General features: G+C 39.9%; 1 long non-coding RNA gene across 1 annotated transcript in view; it reads right to left on the bottom strand.

Annotated features, from left to right (window-relative positions):
- Positions 1-1,858: 1,858 nt before the first annotated feature.
- The window catches only part of LOC113480788, a 32,098-nt gene continuing 12,941 nt past the window's right edge, over positions 1,859-21,015 (bottom strand). Inside the window, exon 3 of the long non-coding RNA XR_003398529.1 lies at positions 1,859-2,004. This is a non-coding gene — a long non-coding RNA (uncharacterized LOC113480788). The remainder of the gene's footprint in view (positions 2,005-21,015) is intronic.

Here is a 21,015-nt window from a genome sequence, read left to right as displayed (position 1 = left end):
AAGAACAAAGGCCCCATTGAGAGTGCATATTTGTACTATAAAGATAAAAATACTTACAAAAATAGTTTTCTTTTGTCTTGGGGATTGGAAGTTATGTTCAGAGTAGGGCTGGTGTTCATTTTAAAGGAAATGACACTGCAAGCATTGAAACTTACTTTTTGGTTTCAGTGGAAGTCTAGATTGAAGGCACAGACTATTGAAGTGCACGGGGTAGGAAATTAGGCTCTAACCACCCCTGGGGTAGGTAGTACAAGGCAGAGGGAGAGGATGGGTTTTTGTTGGGGTCAGGGTGTTTAAAAGCAGTTTTCTGAAGTGAAACAGTTAATCATTAAAACAGCAAAAATGAACAGTGCCCATATACAAATACCTAACAAAGAGTAACAATGGGGCAAGCATGCACAAGGCATAACACACGTGTGTGCATGTGCTCTGAACCTCCTGCTTTTCCCAGTTCCGGTGATTTCCCAGTTCTGTTGTGGTTTGTCTGTCTGGTAACTCCCAATGATCTCACCCCTAAACATTTGTCCCTTCTTTCCTCGAACCCATGTAAACATTTTTGCATTCACAACTTCCTTCAGCAACGTATTCCAGGATTATGCTACCCTGTGCCTTCCTAGTTTTTTTGAACGTGAGTCCCTCTAGTTTCATTTACTGCACTTCCTTGAAAAGACTGTCTACCCCTATCCAGCCTTTCCATGTCACTCATGATTTTGCACACATGTCATATCACAGCAAAATTCCCTGCCACAGGCTGAAATGTTTTGCTTACCTGTTGTCCCTCATATGGAAGCTTTTGACTATCCCTGTTGTCCTCTTCTGCATATTTTTGCTTTTCTGATAAGGGATGAATTTCAAGACAAGGAGTTCAGCAATGTGGACACCGTTCACATATATATATATATATATAAAAAATTATATATATATATATATATGTATGTTTACTAAGTTGAATTATCGATTTAAACAGTGGCATAGTGACATGTTCTGTTCTTCATTCTTTTTTTAATTCCAAACATTTCCTGAGTTTTTTCACTGCTATTGAGCACTGACTTATTATTCAATGGAACCAACTGTTGTGACCTCCAATTCTTGCTCTGTTAATGGCAAGCTCAGAGCCATCATTTCATGTATAAAGCTAGGATTCTTCTTCCTTGTGTGCACTGCTTTGTGCTTATTTCTATTGGGTTTCACTTGCTGTTTTACTGAACAGTCTTGTAATGTCCTTTAGGTTTCACAGTCTGATCTCATCCTTACTCCTCCGACTGTACTTCATATTACTGGCACGCTTCCTTGTCTTAGCACTCACACCTATTTCAAGGTTATGAATGAATAAAATGATCAGTGCAATCCAAATAGATTCCACTAATCGTTTCCCTCCACTGCAAGTACTGACCAATTATCCATACCTCACCTCCTCCACCTTTTTTGCTTACTCATTCCTGGACCTTCCCACTTAGTTTTCTTAAAAGCTTTTGATGAGGGACTCTGTAAAAACACATTTTGGTTATATCAACTGTTTTGCTGTTCTTGCTGATTTCTGCAAATAATTTGAAAGACGAGACTTCCCTATACAGAACCTGTGCTGGTATCCTTGTCTGACACATAAACCTAAAGAGGTTGTATATTTGTAGTTGCCCACTAATTCCACCTAGCAGAAATTGCTTTCTGTTTCTGATTTGCTTCTCATCCTCTGACCCATCCTTCACATAAAGTAAGGTTTTTTCATACTTGCATACGAAGAAACACTATACCAAATTGTGAGGCGTTCTGCACGTAGTTGACTTTTTCTTACTCGTAAGTGTCAAAGTTCACTCACAGTCTTTGTTTAAAGTGCTAGCAGCTTGGTCCCCTACAGTGCAGGTGAAGTCCATCCTTCTTGTGCAGGTTTTTAACACGTGTGTTCCTAGGGAACTTTACAAATTGAAGAAAACAGCCTTTTAGAGTTTTGTGCTTCAGATAAATTTGTACTGACTTCACACACCATCTACATCTAATAGACACGTCCTAGGAAAAGACACAAATCAGAAAAGATTGACTTGTTTTAATGTTAGGAAGAGACAAGCTGTCACAGTTGAAAACTTTTGAAATTAGGGTTTGTGATTAGAGTTTTGATGAAGAGGTCTCATACAGCAAAAACATCCTCAATTCTATGTTGATTTGTTTGTAGAAACATCTTTTTTTTTTTTTTCCTCAAAAATAGGATTATAGTGGATCAACAAATTTATCGAACTTCTGTCCCTGAATATTCCAAATATTAATGAATATATTGAGGTGATGATGGGGTTAGTGATGCCCTGTAGAAACGTTAAAATCTCATAGTCCTGCTCTGTTCATACAGCTATAATGAAGAAGGCTGTATTATGGATAATTTAGATAATCTGCAGGGGAGCTAAAGCAGTGACTGTGAAGGAGAACGTGGCATGTTGTCCCCCTAGGCCATGGAGAACTCCATTTGCTGAAATAGCTCCTAACTGCTATTTAGTGGGCAGCTAGTGGAAAATAAAATTGCTTCAGGCAGTTGAGAATCTTACTCTGTATTATTAATGTTTGCAGTCTGGGTAAAGAATAGGGTAAACTAATTCCATTTTTACTAATGGAAGAAAACTTGAGGCAAAAGGAAAGGGAGGAAAAGATCAGTATCTTCTTTTAGCAAGATTTCTTCTGAAGGTGGGGGATTGTTTGGTTGTGTTGGGATTTTGTTGAGGGTGGAGGGAGGTGGTGATTCTTGATGATGGCTAGAAGTAGTAGCTAGGACACCTGTTGCTGTTTCTGGAGATAGTGACTTCTGATAGTGACTAATGGTCACCCAAAGCATCTTTTGATCAAGATGATAATCTTAGCGGGAACTCAGACATTTATGAAAAACTGAAGGTAACAGAAGAGCATTTTGTAAGAGGAATGTTTCACACCCTGGTGAAGTTCACCACAGTGTGCTGAAATCATCTGGGGAAATGAGAACATAGATTGTGTACGCTAGCGAGTGATGGGATTAACAGGGTAGGTTTCCTCTAAGGAAATCTGGAAGCTTTCAAATTCTCTGGGTGGTGTTTGGGTTTGTTTTTTTAAGAGTAAAGAAGCTAAAATAAAGCCAGCTTTATGGTGTTGAGATGATGAAATGTTATGAATCTATATAAAATGGATCCAGAGGAATGTGTTGATCTGGGAATCCATGTGTCCACTTATACCTAAACGTTTTGCAGACATACGTACTATTGTTAAATACGACTATGAGACGAAAAACAAAATAGTAATATATAAAAGATACTGGAGTCTAGGAGGGCTGTGGAAGGAGTCCAGCAGAAAAACTTCTCTTCCAAGTTCCCCACGTACTAGCCCTGGAGGAGACTTTCATTTCTACTAAAGTAGGTTTCCCAAAATGATGTCATCTGTGAACTGGCTGCCCTTAGGCGATGAGAGGAACGCTTTGGAGATTCTATAATGTTTTCAGCAGGATAGTATGATGATCTTACCTCAGGCAAGTGTTTCTTTTCCTTCCCACCCAAACTGAGTCAGCTCTTTTCTCAGTGTGCCACCCGCTCTCCTGCGGACTGGATGTTACACATATGCAGTGCATGTGGTGTATCTCTTCTTGGAAATATCTTCCAAAGTGTGAATGGCTTTCCCTCCTGATGCCTCCTAGTTCTTGAGCAGACTAAGAGCCTGCATGACTTAATGAAGAAGAGAAGACTTCTAACATGTAAATGTTAGCAAGTGAACCAGTTAGTACTCTAACATGCATACTCAACAGTCTAACGTGCAGGTAAGCCCTTATTCAGTGCTTATGTTTCTTTCCCAGACAAATGTCACGCTGAAATTTCTGGGGTAGGTGGCAGTGTCTGTTTGTTTGCTTGCAAAAAAGCACACATCTTGCAGGGTAGACCGGCTGTCCTGGACAGACCTCAAAGTTTTGCAGAATCAATATAAAACTTCGGAGATCTTGTTGATCATTTTGTCTGGAATGGATCCATAACTACCAACTGCAGTGTTTAATTCTAAATTCTATGTGATTAATTTTTATTTTAAATGAAGTGGATTGAGCGGGTATGTGAAAATATTGAAATTCCTATTAGCAAGTGGGAGTTGGAAAACATGTAAAATGAAGGTTATTAGTAAATCAAAGCCAGAAATCTGTATGTTGGGATTGCTGGGAAGCAATAAGCAGAAAACTGCAACTTCTGTTAGCATCCTGAGTGGTTTAGGTTTTGTCTGTGAGGCTGTGGAAGGGGAAGATGAGAAGAACTCCATCCAAAAGCTATCAAGAAAAAATAATGAGGTGACAAGTGAGATAAGTTCGCATTACGACATGTAGTTGCTTTCTCTGGTTTCTCACTGGTTCGGTTTTGAAGCATCATGTGTCCATAGGCAATTGATACCAAATGAATGTCCAGCTATGAAGCAAACAATACAGTTACTGTATCATGATTTTCTCCCTCCAAAGCCTTGCCACAATAGAGGTAAGGCTGTACTGTCTAATTACTCCTTTGCCACATCTTTTTCCATTTTAGTAATCTCCTTTGGTGCACTGGCTAGGGCACATTGTTCTGTTCTACAATGCCCAATCCATTGTATAAATGTAAATGTACTTACGTATGTTGCTGGAGTGGGAAGGGCTCACTTGAAAGTATAATACCATTCATCCCTGATTTCCAGTACTCCCTTCTATAGCTTTTTTTTTTTTTTTTTTTTTTTACTTCTCATTATGAGGTTTTGATTATTCTGTTTGGAGAGGACTATTTCTCAACTTATTGCAGGATATTTTAATTCCTAAAGTGCGCACTGATTTTCTTTTTATTTTTTTTTCCCCCTCTCCATTAAGCTCTGTGGCTTTACTTTCAGGGTGTACTGTTTGGGTTTTTCTGGAGGACAGAAATGTCTTTAGTAGAATTCTGCAACACAGTTCCACTTTCTAGCCAGAGTTGCCTTTTAAAGCTGATCTTAGCCTTTGGGGAGCCCTGCACAAGATTTTCTCCCCTCCATCTCCTAAACACTGGCCCATGGTGTTCTGTGTGACCAGTCAGATAAAGGCCATCTGAGAATTCTCAGGACTGTAACAAAAGGAGCAGACATGGCTAATGGTGGTTCAATAAGAAATTAATCCACTGTCTGATGATAAGGTTTACCTCATTCTTTTTCTTCAGGGAAAAATTGATCCCTGATGTAGCCATTATGCCTCTAAGTGTCAGATTGCTGTGAATGCATAGTACTCGATGCTAATGAACACAGTGGTTGTACGTACATTGACTGTTCCATGTCTCTAATTTGCTACGAGAGCGGGGGGGGTGGGCATTGCCACTTCTGGTAATTGGAGAAGCTGTTTCGAAGATTAATGATGAACTTTCTGTTGGGAATAGGTCTCCAGGCCTCCTGAGGTAGGTTGTGTGGCCTGTAATGTAGCTGAAATCATGGCTAAAAGTCAAGCTGCAGAGGTAAGAATCCTATTCAGCTGATGTTGGTGGATGAGAGTTGGCAGTTCCTGTCCTTTTTTGCCACAAATCTATTTGGGACCTTTCTGACAAAAGAGGCTTCTATCTGTCCCCAGAAGTAAGGGACTTGGGATTTTTATTGAATGTCTTGGGAACCTACAAGAGGCATTAAATACAATGCTGTGGAGAAAAAGGAAATAAACAACCTGGCTATCGGCTTTCCTTAGCTTTCATTTTATAGGCTGATTTTACAAAGGATTGTTGGGTTTGTTAAAGGTTCTCCTTTAAGCTTCTAAATCCCAAATCTAGTGTTAGATGGGCATATCTCTGGCCAAAGACCAGCTTTACTCACCCTGGGTATTTGTTAACCATTCTCTCTTTTCACAGAATCACAGAATAGTTGAGGTTGGAATGAACCTCTTGAGACTGTCTAGTCCAAATTCCCCCCTCAAGCAGAGTCAGCTGGAGCAGGTTGCCCAGGAGAGTGCAGTCAGGTTTCAAATGTCTCCAAGGATGGAGACTTTACAACTTCTCTGGGCAATCTGTTTCTGTTTGACCACCTTCGTAGTAAAAAAAAATAAATTGTTCTTCTGTGTTCACATGGATTTTCCTGTGCTTCGGTTTTCCCATTGCCTCTTGTCCTCTCACATGGCGCCACTAAGGCAAGTCTGGCTCCTAAGTCCTCCCATCGGGCATTTACACACATGGATGAGATCCACACCACAGACCCCAGAACCTTCTCTTCTTTAGGCCGAAGAGTGCCAGCTCTCTCAGCTTTCCCTTGTACGAGGTGCTCCAATTTCTTTACCATTTTAGTGGCCCTTTGCTGGCCTCACCTCAGGAAGTCCGTGTCTTGTGTCAGAGCTCCCAGAACTAGAGGCAGCAATCCAGATGAGGCCTCACCAGCGCTGAGCAGAGAGGGAACCACCCTCCCCAGTGTGCTGGCAGTGCTTTTCCTAATGCAGCCCAGGATACTATATTCTCTCTTTGTGGCAGCTGAACAAATCTAATTTCTAATCTTATAAATAGGGAATGCTTGAATGTTAAATATAAAAAGATTTTCAACACTAAATAGCACTTACCCTTATGGATTAAGAGAGAATATTTAAGCTCTGTGTAATCACCATGCCAGTAATGCTTAACAGGACATGACTTCTGTAATGGTTTATGTCCCATTCTGTGCTGAAATCATAGGGTAAAAGAAGAATTGCGACAAAACGAGATAAAATTACATTTCTCCCTCCTTGCTCGCACTTCCCACCTTTTTTTCTTTTTAAGCTGAAATTAAAAACTCACTTGTGGGAGGGAGGAAATATTGGGGATTTTTGTCTAAACATATTTGATTTTGGTAAAAGCAGAACTTTGATTTAATCAGAATACTCTTCTTCTGACTGATAGAGAAAATACCAGGTGAGACATTCAGTGTTCACTATTTAGAAACCAAGAGCCAGATCTATGATTATCAAAATCTGGTTCACTAGCTGAGGAGATGCACACTTGCTGCATCCTTTTAAAAGCAGGGGTGAAAGTGGCCTGCTTTTTGGGTGCTCCATGAAAATGTGTGGTAGTTGAGCATTTTCATGTTAGCAGTAGGGGCGTGGATTTGGGGGGAGGGCAGAGGGCAGTGAGCAGTTCTGAAACTTACAGTTGTCCATCACAGAACGGAGTTGATATTGGACATTCATAGCCTCAGATAGAAAGTACTTCTCAGGATCTCACAAAGAGAGCTCATATAAGACAGGACTTTTTTTGTCAGTCAGTACTTAAAAACCCCTCCTAGAGAGACTGGTAAAACTGGCAGTCAGTTTACAGTCTTTTTTATCTCAGAAGTACAAATCTTCCTTGGATTCTTTGTGGGATACTGCACAATGAGAATGACCCTAAGTTTCCTGGGCTCTAGCCTACACTGAGACTCATCTTGAGGACAGGAGGGTTGTTGGGCCAGTACCACCCCATTACATCTGCTAGTCAGAGTGCAGATTCAGGAGGTAGATACTGATGTCCAAAATTCAAGTACAAAGAAGCAATGGATATAGTCTGGTTTTTATTGAAGGACGGTATTTAAGGTTTGAGTGCATGCTTTGTTTTTATTGTTTAAATAATGCCTATGATCAACTGTCCTAAGCCTTCCTTGGTAGGGTTACCAACACTTCTACTTTGTCTGCAGTATGGGATGTGCAGTCTCCTTGTTAGCGAGATCAGCACTGTCATTATGGGATGATCACACAGGAAAATTATGCAGGAACAATTCCAAGCAGACAGTGTCCTGGTACAGTGCAGCACTCCTGTTTGAGTCTCTTAAGCTCTTACATACAAAATACCATCACTGTATCAACAAAAACATCAGAGAAAATTTCTTTAAAATGTTATCCTCCAGAAGAGCCTTGCTGAGGGCAGGTAATAGCCAAGAGACTTTGGCTAGATGATCTGTTACTTTTAGGCAGCATGCAGTGACTAATCCACTGGGCTTTATGGGTCTATTTAAATTAGATATATGCAGACAGTGCATTATTTATAACCAAAAGTATGAATAATTCAACATGCCCACTCTTAGCAGGTATCCAGCTTGTGCCAGAAGCCTGCACTAGGTGCCTGCTTTCAGAATTATGAAGAGACTATCAGATAACAGTCTGTTTTGCTTGTACGCTCCACTTCGCTCTGTCTGCTCTTCCTTTTGTATCTTTCTACTTTGCCTCTATATTTTGTCTGCGGAAGAAGAACAGATGATGTGTTCTCTACGCTACTCCCTTCATTTGGAGATGACATACTATGTCTAAAATTATGTAAATCTGTTTAGGATCAATGCATTAATTTAATTTCTGTTTCACTGTGATGGAGACAGAAGCATGTTCAAGACAAGGGACTTAAAGGCAGCATGGCAAAGGGACAGTACAATGTTCCTGGACTAACAAACCTAATCTGCTGTGCTCCACTGCACAGCTTGGGCTCAGCTATGTCATGAGACTAGTCATGGCCACCCAGTCTTGTTGAAAGTGTGTGTCACAGTGCCCTCATCCTCAAATATTTAGTCTGTGTTACTCATTAGGGACAATACCCATGTATGAAGACTTGGTAACATGATGCAGAAATAGGCTGTGTGTGCAATGGATGCAGACTAGAATCTGAACGTTGCCAACAAAAAAATCTGGCACTCAGACCACTGTATTATATAGTCATGCAAGGCAGTTCTCAATAGTTGTCAGCCCAAAGCCAGTTGCAATGGGACATTGAAATTAAGTTACTTCCAACACAAGTTATCTCCCTGCCAAACTTTTCTTTCCTTCAGTCCCACCTTAGTGATATCTAAAATCCAAAGTCTGGAGAAAGAATTCAGAATGCCTGCTCTCTGGCTCTCTTGTCTCTTTAAAATCAGTGACTTGAGTTAGGACCTTCTAGTAGAAGGTTTGCTGCTGCTTGTTCTCTGAAATTTGGACACCGAGTACCATGAAAGCAATACAGTATACTAAACTTATCTGTCCATTCTAAGTCTGAGCTTCTCTGATTGACCTTACAATGCTCTTACTTGGTTTTGCCCAATCTCAAGAGTAACCTGTTAATTGCAGTCATATTTGAAAACACTAGACATCCTGAACAATTTTGGAAAGAAATCCTTCAGCACCTATGATGTGCTGGTTGTTTCACACAGAAATAAATGCAGCAGAGATCTCCAGGCTCCCTGCAGCTGAAAACAGAATGCAAGTGCTCTAGCTGTCAACATCATTATAAAATCCTTACTTGACTGTTACTGAATCATTGAAGAACTGTTGAGGTGCTTTGCTGGGAAGTAAAAATACTGATTCAAGTTCCCTATTTGTGTGGCTACAGATAATTCACTCTTTTCTGCATCTCAGGTCCCCGTCTGTACATCTCATAATAACAGCTCTCTAATCAAAGCCGTAATATAAAGGGAAAAATGCACCAAAGGTAGTGAGGCACTTGAGTATTGTGGTTTGGAAGGGAAGTAGAGTTAGCTAAATATGATAAATACAGTACTTCTCCTGCAACAGCTCCAGAGAGATCACATCTGTAGCCACTGAAATACAGGAGCTAGAGAGTACAGCCGATTTATAATAGTGTGTAGCAACATTACACAAGGTAAGATACAAACCAGAATTAAAACATTCTACAAAGATGCTGCACAGAATTGTTAGGCCAGATGGTTATAATGGCTCTGGGTGGAAATTTTTAAGTGGTCAAGATCTTGAGGTGTGTCACAGAGTCTTTGACAACATAAGATCTTAGTAAAGTGTTCTACTGAATAATGATCTCGGGTGTTGCTTCAGGGTTATGGAATGATCAGTCAGTCATATGTAGCTAGTTGTCTCCTCAGACACACACTCTGCCCTCATCTCTTATCAAAACACTGAGCTTAGCTGAGGCAGTTTAACAGAAAAAACTCTAATGGAATCACAGAAGCAGTAAAAAGTCCATAAAGGAATAGAAGTTATTCTCTGGCTGTATGGTGGTATCCTTAACTGGGAATTATCAATAAAATCTATTTCAAATCCTACTTAAAAATCTAGACAAACTAGCGTGAATTCTTCATGATACATTTTTCCTGTTTTGGCATCTTAATGACTGCTTATAATTCCCCTGTGCATGTGCAGTCAGTCAATGACAGAATTATTTCACAATCTCCCATTGTTTTGCTCCATCAGAAAAGACAGGTTCTGTGCTCCAACATGAGGATTAAGCTCATTATGGAAAAAAACCCAGAAGATAAAAGCCTCACAGAATTGCGGCATGATCTCTAGATAGATGTTTCGATCCTTTTTGATGATGGTGTTGTGCTGAGAAGGGAAAATTGCTCCCAGGTACAGCAAACGATCAAAGAACTAAGTCCACTTGATCACGTGTGATCTGAAGCTGAGGTGGGACACAGGCATAAAAGGTTTATGACAGGATGAGAAGGGTATGGTGTAACTCATAGCTTTGGTCACCGAGTGGCCTCAGTGGTTCTGCTATTGGTTCTGCTCTGAGATCATCTTGTCCTACAAGGTTAATGAATAAGGGGGAGAAATTCTAGGCCAATGATGGCTTTCATCTGGAAGTCATCTGAAAAGCAGAACCCAAAAGTCATTTCAGGGGAGGAGGGCATGGGCTTTCATTAAACCTCATTACAAGTTCAGGAGGGCCAGTCACAGCTGAAACATTGGTGTGAGATTCTCTGCCTGTAGAGAGCTGTGCTGACTGACGAACACTGGAAGTCAAATCTCGGGTAACTCCAAACTTACTTTCCATTCACTGCTTGTTCTCTTTTAAGGTTCTCCTAGAAAACATCAACTATAAGTCATATGCAAGTGATGAATGAATTTGGAGCCTAAAAGCTATTTTGTTTGCTGCTATTCTCCACAAACTTGGCTGTCTGCATCCTAGCCAGTACCTGTCATTACGTCCTTGTTAGGGGAGAGAGAGAGCTTTTCTCAAAGCTGTATTGGCAAAGTATTTACTGCTCAAACTCCTCCTTCTTATAGGTACTTGGACCCCAGTAGCATGCTGTGATGGATTTGTATGTCAGTTTTGCCACCATAAATCCAGAATGAAGTTTTGTAAAGACGTGAGAAGGGAAGAAATAGATGGGAAATTAAGTGTACGTGTGCAATGGTTAGGTTTAGGCTATGTATGTTTAGCATTCTCTGATCGCTACAGAATCAAAAGAGTTTTTAAATAATAGGATATTTATTCCCATAAAACCCTATCTGTAAAAGTGAGATAGTGCTCCTCTGCTTATCTGGGGAACCAAGGTACAGCAAGATTAATGCAGAATCTCTTTGGATGGAAAGAGCCTGATTTTAGCCTGTGTTCCCAGGGTGGGTTTCTCAGAATATGAAGTATCTAGAAGGCTTTGTGGGGCGAGATCTGTATTAGGAGCAGTGAAAATCAGGTCCCCACTTCTGAAATTTCTGTCACACATGATTGGTCAGGTTACATGTGGAAGTGGATAAGTTGGACGGTACGTACGCATAAATGCAAATGAAAGAGGAAGTGTATCTAGATGCCTAAGAATTTTAAATGAGTAAATGTTTTATGATTAAAACACCACCAATCCGAGACACTGGCTGAAACTGAGGAGTGAAAACCAGAAGAAAACTCTCTAAAGGACTACTATCAGTTGTGAGTAGTACCCAGTGCAGCATTAATTGTTCATCCAAGAAACCATTGTGTATCTTTCAAAAGCAGAGGGGAATACACACAAACATATTCTGTCTGTGCCCATTAGTGACTGCTGGCTAGGCAAAGGAGTTGTGAGAGCTTTGGTGATCTCATTGCATATGCTACTTCCTACATCTGACATCATGCCCAGATGTTTTCCCCTCAAAACAGAAAAGATATCTAATTTCTTCAGTGCTGGGTGTGGCTACTAATTCCCTTGAAGGATCAGAAAACAGAGCAAGATAGAGGAAGGATTTCCGTTCACTGAATGCAACCTGCCCGATGATCTGCAGTTTGCAGAAGCACATGTCAGATTCTGCACTTTGACTTAAAAATCTATTGGTAGATTGAAGACAGGAACCCTGTGGTCAGGAGCCAGAGCAGAGCCACCTATTCCTCACTACCCCAGTGCAGCTCCCTGAATGCCAGAGTGTGAACTCCAGTGATATACTAGGGAGCCTTCCCTTACCAGTTTGCATCTGGATTGACTAGCAGTTAGTTAAGCTCATTCTCATCTGATGGGTCTTTGGGGGAATCAGCTAAAGTAATTCTGTTCAGTTTCTAGCGGAGAAGAATCTCCATGAGAACAAAAACCAGGCTCACTAGACATTTGTTGAGAGATGCTGCAGAGAGATAAAAGGCCTTGGTCTGGAATTCCTTCTTCAGCCCTAGATATCCTCCACCAGGACCACTAAAGCAATGTAGGAAGTCTGCAATTACATCTTCACTGGCATATTTTCCTCTGGGATAAATTAAGGGCCTCGTTTCTCAGAGCTATCAATTTGGTAACTTTTTACCCGGCACTGAATTTACTGAAGGTTGAAGAAAATTGCTAAGCATAGTATTTGGATTTATGGACTTTTGGTTGTGAGATGTGTTCCTTTTGAATATCATTCAGGCTAGGAATTTAGTTAAATGAAGATGTTGTAATCCCGCAGCATGTCAAGCATGATCCTGTGGTGTAAGGATTTCCTTTCTTCAACAGTGCACAGACCAGATTAGCTCTTACCTTCTGCAATGACACAGCTTCAGCCTAAAGTTTCTTGCGTGTGTTCCTCTCCAATTTCAACATCCACTCCCCCACCTCCCAATATATATTTGGTCCTTCCAGTCCTTGCAGTTTTTCATTTAACCATTATTTTTCAATCCTTATGATGCTTTAAGGCTCAACTTTCAAGCCAGGGCAAGGACTGTCTCGAAGCTTTTCTTACACTTGCCACAGTTTACCTTCTGTGCAAGTGTGGGAGTGTGGATCCTTCCACAGAGCACAGTGATTCAGCAAAGTTTCTGCATCTGATTTCTTTGCTGACAAGCAGAACTGGGTTGGATATTACAGGATGAAAAAGCCAGAGGTTTGAGAGGTTTTCTATCAGATATTCCCGTGTCAAACTGAGACTTGTTTGAAGTTTTTCAGTAAAAAAACTAAAGCAAGGCATCAGCTGAAGCCAAATACGTTATTTAAACTTTAACTGCTGCAATTTTAAAGCAATCACTCTAAACCAAAGAAACAGAATTCTTCATTTTTAAAAAATGTCAAAACAGTGTTTAGATGACTTTGAAATGCTTTCAAGATGCAAATTTTAAAAACATTGAAACCTAGCCTTACTCACCAAAAAACCCCTCTGCAAATCAGTGAGCTCCCATGAGGCATTTTATGGAAACACTTTCTGACCAGCGTTATCAAATCTTAGCTGCTTTCACTTTCTCCTGCAATGGTAGTCCTAGACCAGTATAACATCTTAGCTTCAGTTCTGCCTGGTTAGTTCCATTCGTCATCAAGCTCTGTGGCTGCAGCATGTTAGGTCCATTGCTACAGCACAGCAAGGGGCTAAGCAGAGCTTACCTGTGCTAGGTACAGTAGCAGCAGCATAGCTGTGCTAGTCCTGTGCTGTGCTCTGCCTGCCGAGCAGAGCACACTGGTCTGTGCCAAGCTGACAGAGGTAGGCTGCTTCCGATAGCCCAGCTGGGTTGTTTAAAACCAGGCGATGTGCAGATATCAAATACTTAGTCGTTCTGTGTCAGTAAATCCTTTCTTTGTCCAGTGGGACACAGCTGAATCACAGCTTTGTAAGGTCATAGGTATGAAGGGAATCTGAACTGAAATCAAGCACGGCTCTGGCTTCCCTTGTTTCAGCTTGGGGAGTATGTGTAAGTGTTAAGCTCAGGACAGACTGCAGTTTCTGCGTGTATCCAAGCCTTCTAGAAGGAAGGAAGGTTTAATTGATGAGGAATGGAACTTGGTCACAGCTTTATTAGTTCATTTTCAAGACTGAGAGAGGAAACCTTTATCAAAAATACCATAAGGATAAAATGTTAAGTGACCAGTGCAAGAGTTTAGGCCAAATAATTTTGCAAGAGGCAGCAGGTAATAGAAGAAAAGCTGATTCAAGGAGGTCAAGCAGAACAAATTTTAGAAGGATTTGTCTGTGGTTTTGGATGATGGGTAGTATTAAGTGGCTTCTGAAAAAAGTGTGTAGGGCAGATGTTTGGGATGGTGGATCCTGGCATGTACTCCTTTACAGAACTAAGAAGGAACGGGTGCAGCATTTTGTTTGTGCTTTGTATCTGCTTGGGTTGATCCGATCTGCTTGCTTTTCAGAAGTCTGAATAGCTGAGACTAGGAGAGTGTCAGAGGGGACAGAGAAAGCTCATCCCTTCCAAGCTGAAATGACAGCTAAGATATCTGGACAAGATTGTCCAGTTTTGCAGAGAGATCATAATGTTTTTTGGGGGGTGGGGAGAGTTGCTTCACAATAACATTCCTTCTGATCTCTTGATATTAAACAAACTCTTGCAGATGAAAACCACAGCACCAGTTTATGTGCTTAATTAGATGAAGGACTTTCATACAGCTATACCTTTTATTACCTCTCTCTCCCATGCATGCTTCACCTGCCTTTCCTTTTTAATAGTTGCAAATATTGCTAGACAAGATGAAAATGGTCTCACCATTCAGTTTTCCTATTAATTAGCAAATTAGAAAACCCTTCCATTTTCCAAGTGCTGTGTTCTGCTGACTACTTCCTTTGATTTGGTAGTTTAAAACCCTCTTATCAGTTGCATAGGATATAACTACTGAGTCACACTTCTGTTTTTCTACATCAGACAAAAATCTGAGGAGGTTGAGCAACATTTGTTTGTGGGTTTATACACCTTTTCCTTTGATAATTGTGAACAAGTTAGGAAAAGTGGCTTTTTTGGGGAAATTAAAATGTTATGGGAGAATCTTGCAGAAGTGTAGTTGAAACTGAGTAACCAGTTCAGGCAAAGAGCTTGACCTCTTGCTCAAATTTGCAAAACAAATCCTGAATAAATTAATTTTTGAGATTTGTGATCCCATGCCTGTGCCTTCTGTGCCAACAATCATTACTTTGGTTTCACTTACACCTAGGGAATGCCAAGCCTGATTCTTTCTGGGACCAGAAAATCCAAAATACCATCAGAAAGTGTGGGCTTGACAGTATTTCCCAACTTCTTGCCAGAGCTACATATGAAGCTTGAGATTTCTAAACCAATATATTCCAAAAATCACTCAGTTGAGAGTCTATGGTTAATTGTTCTAACACACACGGAAGTTAGTGGCAGTCATCTCTTTCTGTCTTGAAATATTGAGAAAGTTTTATGTTTACCACATGGAAGTTTGGACACAGATCTAAACTGGATTTTTTTTATCTTGGTCTTCACAACCAGGAACAACTGCTTTCAGTAGTTGTCGATTGCCACAGCAGCAACATCACTGAAACTTCAGATTAGTTCTGACAGCAGTACTGGACACTGGAAGGGTTTCCAAGAGCTCTAAGTTGTTTTAGAGTGAGCGTAACTGGAACCACTGAAGACATACAGTGCTCTTTAAACCTCTCCTTGATTTCTACCACAGTCTCTTTCTCTCCCTGCCTCTCAGCATAATAATCAACTCAGATGTTTTCCATGAATTTTATATTTTAAAACTATCGGTGTCATTTTTGAGCTCAGTGTTTAATTTAAATGCCATTTTATACAGAAACTTCTGACTTGAAAAAGGGGAAGATAATCCTTCTGACATAGAGAATTTTCAAGTAAGAGTAAAGTCAATGATTGGGACATCTGCTAATAAAACTTTTTAGGCATTTGCATTACTTAGTTGCTTTACTAGGAACGTTTTCAGCACTTTGCTGAATGAACTTGTATCTCTTCTACTCTTTAACTCTGTTCTTCAGTTTTTAATAGCATACATCTATATAAACCCCTGAGTAGCATTCAATTGTATCTGTTTATGGAATGCTTCTAGTAAGTTTGAAGTAGCTTTTAGTCTTTGAACTCAGGCACGAGGTGGCTTTACTGAGCAAATTCTGGAAATGGATATATGCCTAGTAAATACTGACTAGCATTAGCAAAGTGATAAAGGAGGCCTGTGTGGTCCAAGCACTAGCTTCCACCTAAAAGAAGGCAGAGTGGTCACCAGTCTTTTAGAAGGAAACATGTTAAACTTTGCAAAAGCTGTTGGAAGTGGTGCTGCTGCATGCCTTATCTCATAATCCAAAAAATGTGTACAGGAGGATGATTTTTGCCCTAGGTGTTGTGTGTCCTAGAGCAGAAGTATGGTTTTCTCCCCAGTAACTGCGGTGAATGGAGAAACCAGGAGAAGGTTACAATCCAAGTGGGTTTTATGGTAGGCCCTCTGGTTCTCGTAGTGTTCTGGTTTTTATATCTATATTCTTAAATTTATAGGTGTTTATTTTTCTTCCTCCCCCCGATTTAATTTGACATGACTGACATATACTTTGCTTACAGACAAAACCCCCTTTCAAACACCTTTTTAACTCTTACATTTATTTCATGCCATGAGCTAATTGTCTGGTGATCCCACGTAACACGTTGTGATCTGTCTATAAATTGGTGTACATTAGCATATTCCAAAGGTTGAGCAGGATTTTGCTGGGGCAGAAGCAGCTGCTCTCTACTCTGCAGAACTGTAATTACAAGTTCAGATTTAGATTAACAGAGCCTAATAGATACAATCCTGCAGAAGAGTACAAAGACTTTTCACTTGGGGCCATTATCTAAATGTCTCTGTAGCTGGTGTTGAAGTATTTAGTAATGAGATGAAAACCATTTAGAAAACCATGTAACAGGAAAGAATTTATGTTCAGACACCAGATATAAAATAACTTTGCTCATGTTATAATGGACAGCACGATGCAGATAAGCAGCATTATTCTCTGTAAAAAGGTAGCAAGCATCTTACAAAATTTCTCTTCTGGCTTATTTTGAGAAGTCTTCTCTTTAATGAAAGCAAATATGGAAGTCTAAAGTGGTTCAGGTATCAACGATCTGTTGTAGCTACAAAATGGGAGTACAGATGCCAAACATGGCCCAAACCAGTGTGTTTGTGCAGGGGATTTTGGATCCTCAAAACTATATTTTAGTATGGTTGAATACTCCAGCAAAAGACTGGATTATTATTAGCAAGAACACGTGTCACTGATACTGTGTGTAAAATGGACTTTCTAAATCATGTGTGCCTATATAAAATAAATATGCTTGTGTCCCACTGCTACATTCCTCTTTTTCCCTAGTCTGAAATCAGAGGGATTAAGACTTTTAATTAAGAGGCCAGAGAAAGGAATGGTTGACTTTGCTAGTGCACATTAGTTTCAAAGCAAAGAGTTTCTGCTATTCAATTTGCTTGTTAGGATATACAGTTTGATTTAATCCTTTCCTCAAGACAAAGAACTGATATTGCTTTTAAGAGGGAGGGGACACGGAATGCGTACTAGCTGCATATTCAAGAGGTAAGAAAAGTGTTCTAAGAGGGGAGAAAGTATGTAGGTCATGCAGCTTAAAGTAGGTGTTTGTGGAAGCTCAGGAAAAATATATACCATATATGAAAGCAGAATTGCTGGGTTTGTTTCTCCATGGGCTAAAGACCATCTAGATATTTATAATTCCTCAGGGTTGCTCATAAATTTGTAAAGCTATGAGTATTTTGTTTGAAACTGGTTTTGTGTGAAACATTGTTCCTCACTTGCCCTCAGCTTTGTCAGACTTGAGGTGGAGAAGATACAGTGCTCTTTGAATTCAAATAAATCTGGATACGTGTTTCTCACTTTAAGCCTCATTCCTAACACAACGCTCAGAAGTAGAGGAATTAAAGCAAAAAAGTGTTTTTTCCCTTGTCCTTTCTATAGATTAGCATTGTTCAAACGTTGGTGGAATTATGCAGTGCCCTAGTGAATTTAAAAGAAGCAAACAAAGCTTTGGGTTTATCCTCCATCTACATTCTAAGATTAAACTGGATTTTAAATGTACTGAGACATCTGATATCTCAGAGGGTCTTAACTGACATTTGTAGCAACGCAGCCTTCATGATAGAAGGTGGGGAGGTACAGCGTGGGCAGAGTGGAGCTCAGGGAAAAGTACGAAGGCCCGTAGTTCCAGATGGCACAAAGGAGCATTCACTGCAGAGGGGCTGTGCTGCCTTATGCTTACTGACGATTTTGCACTTTAAAAAAAATAATCTCCATCAGATGTCAGGTTCAGTTCTTTTTCAGGTCAAACTAGAACTACAAAAACTAACATCTTCCCATATTCTTTTGGTGCTGAGCTTGCCCAGCACCTTTGAATAACAAAAACAACCAAACTTGAACCAAATGAAATGGCTACAAATCAAGATTATGCTCTGCATTGTGGAAAAAACAAATCAGGATTTTGATTGTTTGTTTATTTACCTATGCTTTGCACGGGTAAATGCAAATGGTGGGAAACACTTAGCTTTCACTTTAGCGTTACCGTTAGAATAGTAACCTGCATGTCATTTTGCAGTGACTGCGGGATCTTCATTTTTAAATACAAGCCTATTAAGAGCTCAGGGTAACTTTTCAGGGTATCGTATAAGAAGGCAGCATAATGATGGGATTCACACAAACTAGAAAATTCACCAGGAACCTTTCCAAGCATGTTTTTTCTTTTTTTTTTAACTAGGCATCTAACCTTAGGGTTCAGGGAAATATCCCACCCAACTTCATAGCTGTGAGCTCTCTTCTAAAATTACTTTCATCAAAGAAAAGAAAGATGGGCACCAGCACCTCACTTAAGACTTAACAGCTAATACCTAAAACATACATATGGTTAGTAAGAGACCAAAATTTTTTTTTTCTCAGCTTCATACAAAGCATCCTGCCCCAAAACGTCTTGTAGTCAGTTAAGTCTCTGCCTCTCTAGTTTGATTTCACAAGATGCCACAAGTCAGGAATATCATTCTCTAATATGGTTGTTGGAAGATTTGTTCAGAAGACCCCTTTGTTTGTCAGTCTTCATTTCAGTATTTTTTGGCAAATGAAAGAACTTCTACAGGCAGTGTTGAGATTCTGCTGAATATCCTGAAACTTAGTACTTAAGAGCACATTGGGAGAACTGGATTCACATCTTTACTTGGGATGGGGCAGGTTTGAAACTGTGTCTCCTATTTGGAGAAAGAAAACTTTCTATTTCAATACTAAATTTAAGGGGGGAGACCTTATTTTCTGTATTGCCTGTGAGGGGAATATGTACTCTAAGAACGTGTCACACTTCTCCACAATATTTGGCAAAGTGCAGTCCTGCCAGAACTGTGGCAGCAAGACCAAAGGCTCTCAATTTGTGTCACACTGTGTGGCCACTGGCAAAAAGAATGAAAATGGGGGGACACAGGGATTATGCTACCAGTGAAAAAGAAAATTTTAGTAGTACCTAGTGTAACAGCTTGCCCCATTTGCCACCAAATCCTTTATGCCTTTCCTCTGTTCTCTTCTTATTCTAAGCATATCTAAAAAGGGATGTTTGGGTTGAATTTAAATTACAGGACTGAGCCTGTACTGTAAACTGTTGCTAGCACAGTGTTTTGCTGGTTGAAGACTTGCAATGTGGTATGCAGCTGAGAGCTGTGTTGGCAACAAAACCCTAATGCTTCTGCTTCTTATCTGGAGAAAAAAAAACAAAAAAAAAAACCAAACAAACAAAAAAAAACCCCCCAAAAAACCGACCATGAGTTCCTATTACTTGTACTTCACTTGAAACATGATAACAATCCCAAGCCTATAACTATAGCCTGTGTTTGGGAAGGAAATGATTATATATGCTGTACTTTCATTTGAGTTTTTTGTAGCTATAATGCACTGGTGGATACTTCAATATTACACTTAGGCTCAGTTAATTTAATTAAACAAAATTAAGCTTATTTCTAAATGATTTTCTATAATGGGGTCCAGTACATTCTAAACGCAAAACTTTGGAAATTTGGATTAGCTCTCTCCTGAGTTTCCCCATACAGAAATTACTTCAGTTACTCTGTATTAAAGTGCTCGGCATAGAGGGGTACCCTGTTTGTAGTCAGTTCTGAGACAACTACTATAATAAATAAAATGGATGATAATAAAAGAGCGAACAGTAGAGGTCTGGACTCCTGAGACTGCCGTACTTATCAGAAGTTCATACTCCTTCCCCAGTCATATCAGTACTTCACGAGCGATTTACTTTGTGGGCATACTCAGCAAGATGTGCACCTTGAAAGTGGAAAACAAATGCATTCGTGATCAGTGTACTCCTGATACTGGTTTCCTAGACAATTTCTCCAGAACTCTTGCTGAGACCTGCTCTGGCATGGAGCAAATGGACTTAGTTATGGCATACATGTGTACTGTGTGTATGGGAGCAGGAATACAGTTGCGTGCATCCAACTTGATTTGAGATTTCAGCTTGTTACAATGCAGTTGTGCCACTTAACTACTGCATTTTCAGGTCTTCTGCAATAAACATGTTTTGCTAACCTACAGTCTCTAAGCTGCTGGACTAAGAATTCTGTTATAATCAAAGCGCTATTTGGGAACACTCCCATCTTTTTTTGAAGTGAAAACCATAGAACAGTATACAAAGAAAACAATTTATTTGAAGTCAGAGGAGCAGGTTACTTTGGTAGTGGGGTTTCAGTAGGTTTGGGTCTTTTTGATTTGGATTGGGGAAGGAGGGGAGTTGATTTGGGTCATTTTTAATGGACTCTAGGTTGCGAGCTATCTCATCTGAAATACTCACTCACTGTTCACACAACAATTGATTTGAAGCATGTAAGGTACGTGGCAGCTTTTCATACAGAATCCACATAATCTAAACATTAAGATAATTCAGAAAGTGTTGTGCATTGTGATCCATTATTTTTCTGGTTCTTCTGAAAGTCAAGAAAACACTGAAAAACAGTTTGCATGCCCTTGGGATATGATTTCACTACTCTTGGCTAAAAACATTATCAAATCTGTGGTTTGGGAAAAGGCATTCCAGCATCTAAATGTGATTTATCTTCTTTTCATCTTTTATACTTTTAAGCAAGAATCTGTAAAACTAAGTACTGTTATGGAAGTTGAAACGGAAAGGCTTCCCTTTATTAAACAAAGAAATCCATGTAAGTACAATTTAACCTGCAAAAATGATT

Source organism: Athene cunicularia, assembly GCF_003259725.1.
Source record: "Athene cunicularia isolate RWA chromosome 5 unlocalized genomic scaffold, athCun1 chr5_part1, whole genome shotgun sequence".
NCBI classification, from domain to species: Eukaryota; Metazoa; Chordata; class Aves; order Strigiformes; family Strigidae; genus Athene; species Athene cunicularia.
The sequence above is the reverse complement of the archived record's forward strand: the minus strand, read 5'-3'. Positions and strand labels throughout refer to the sequence as shown.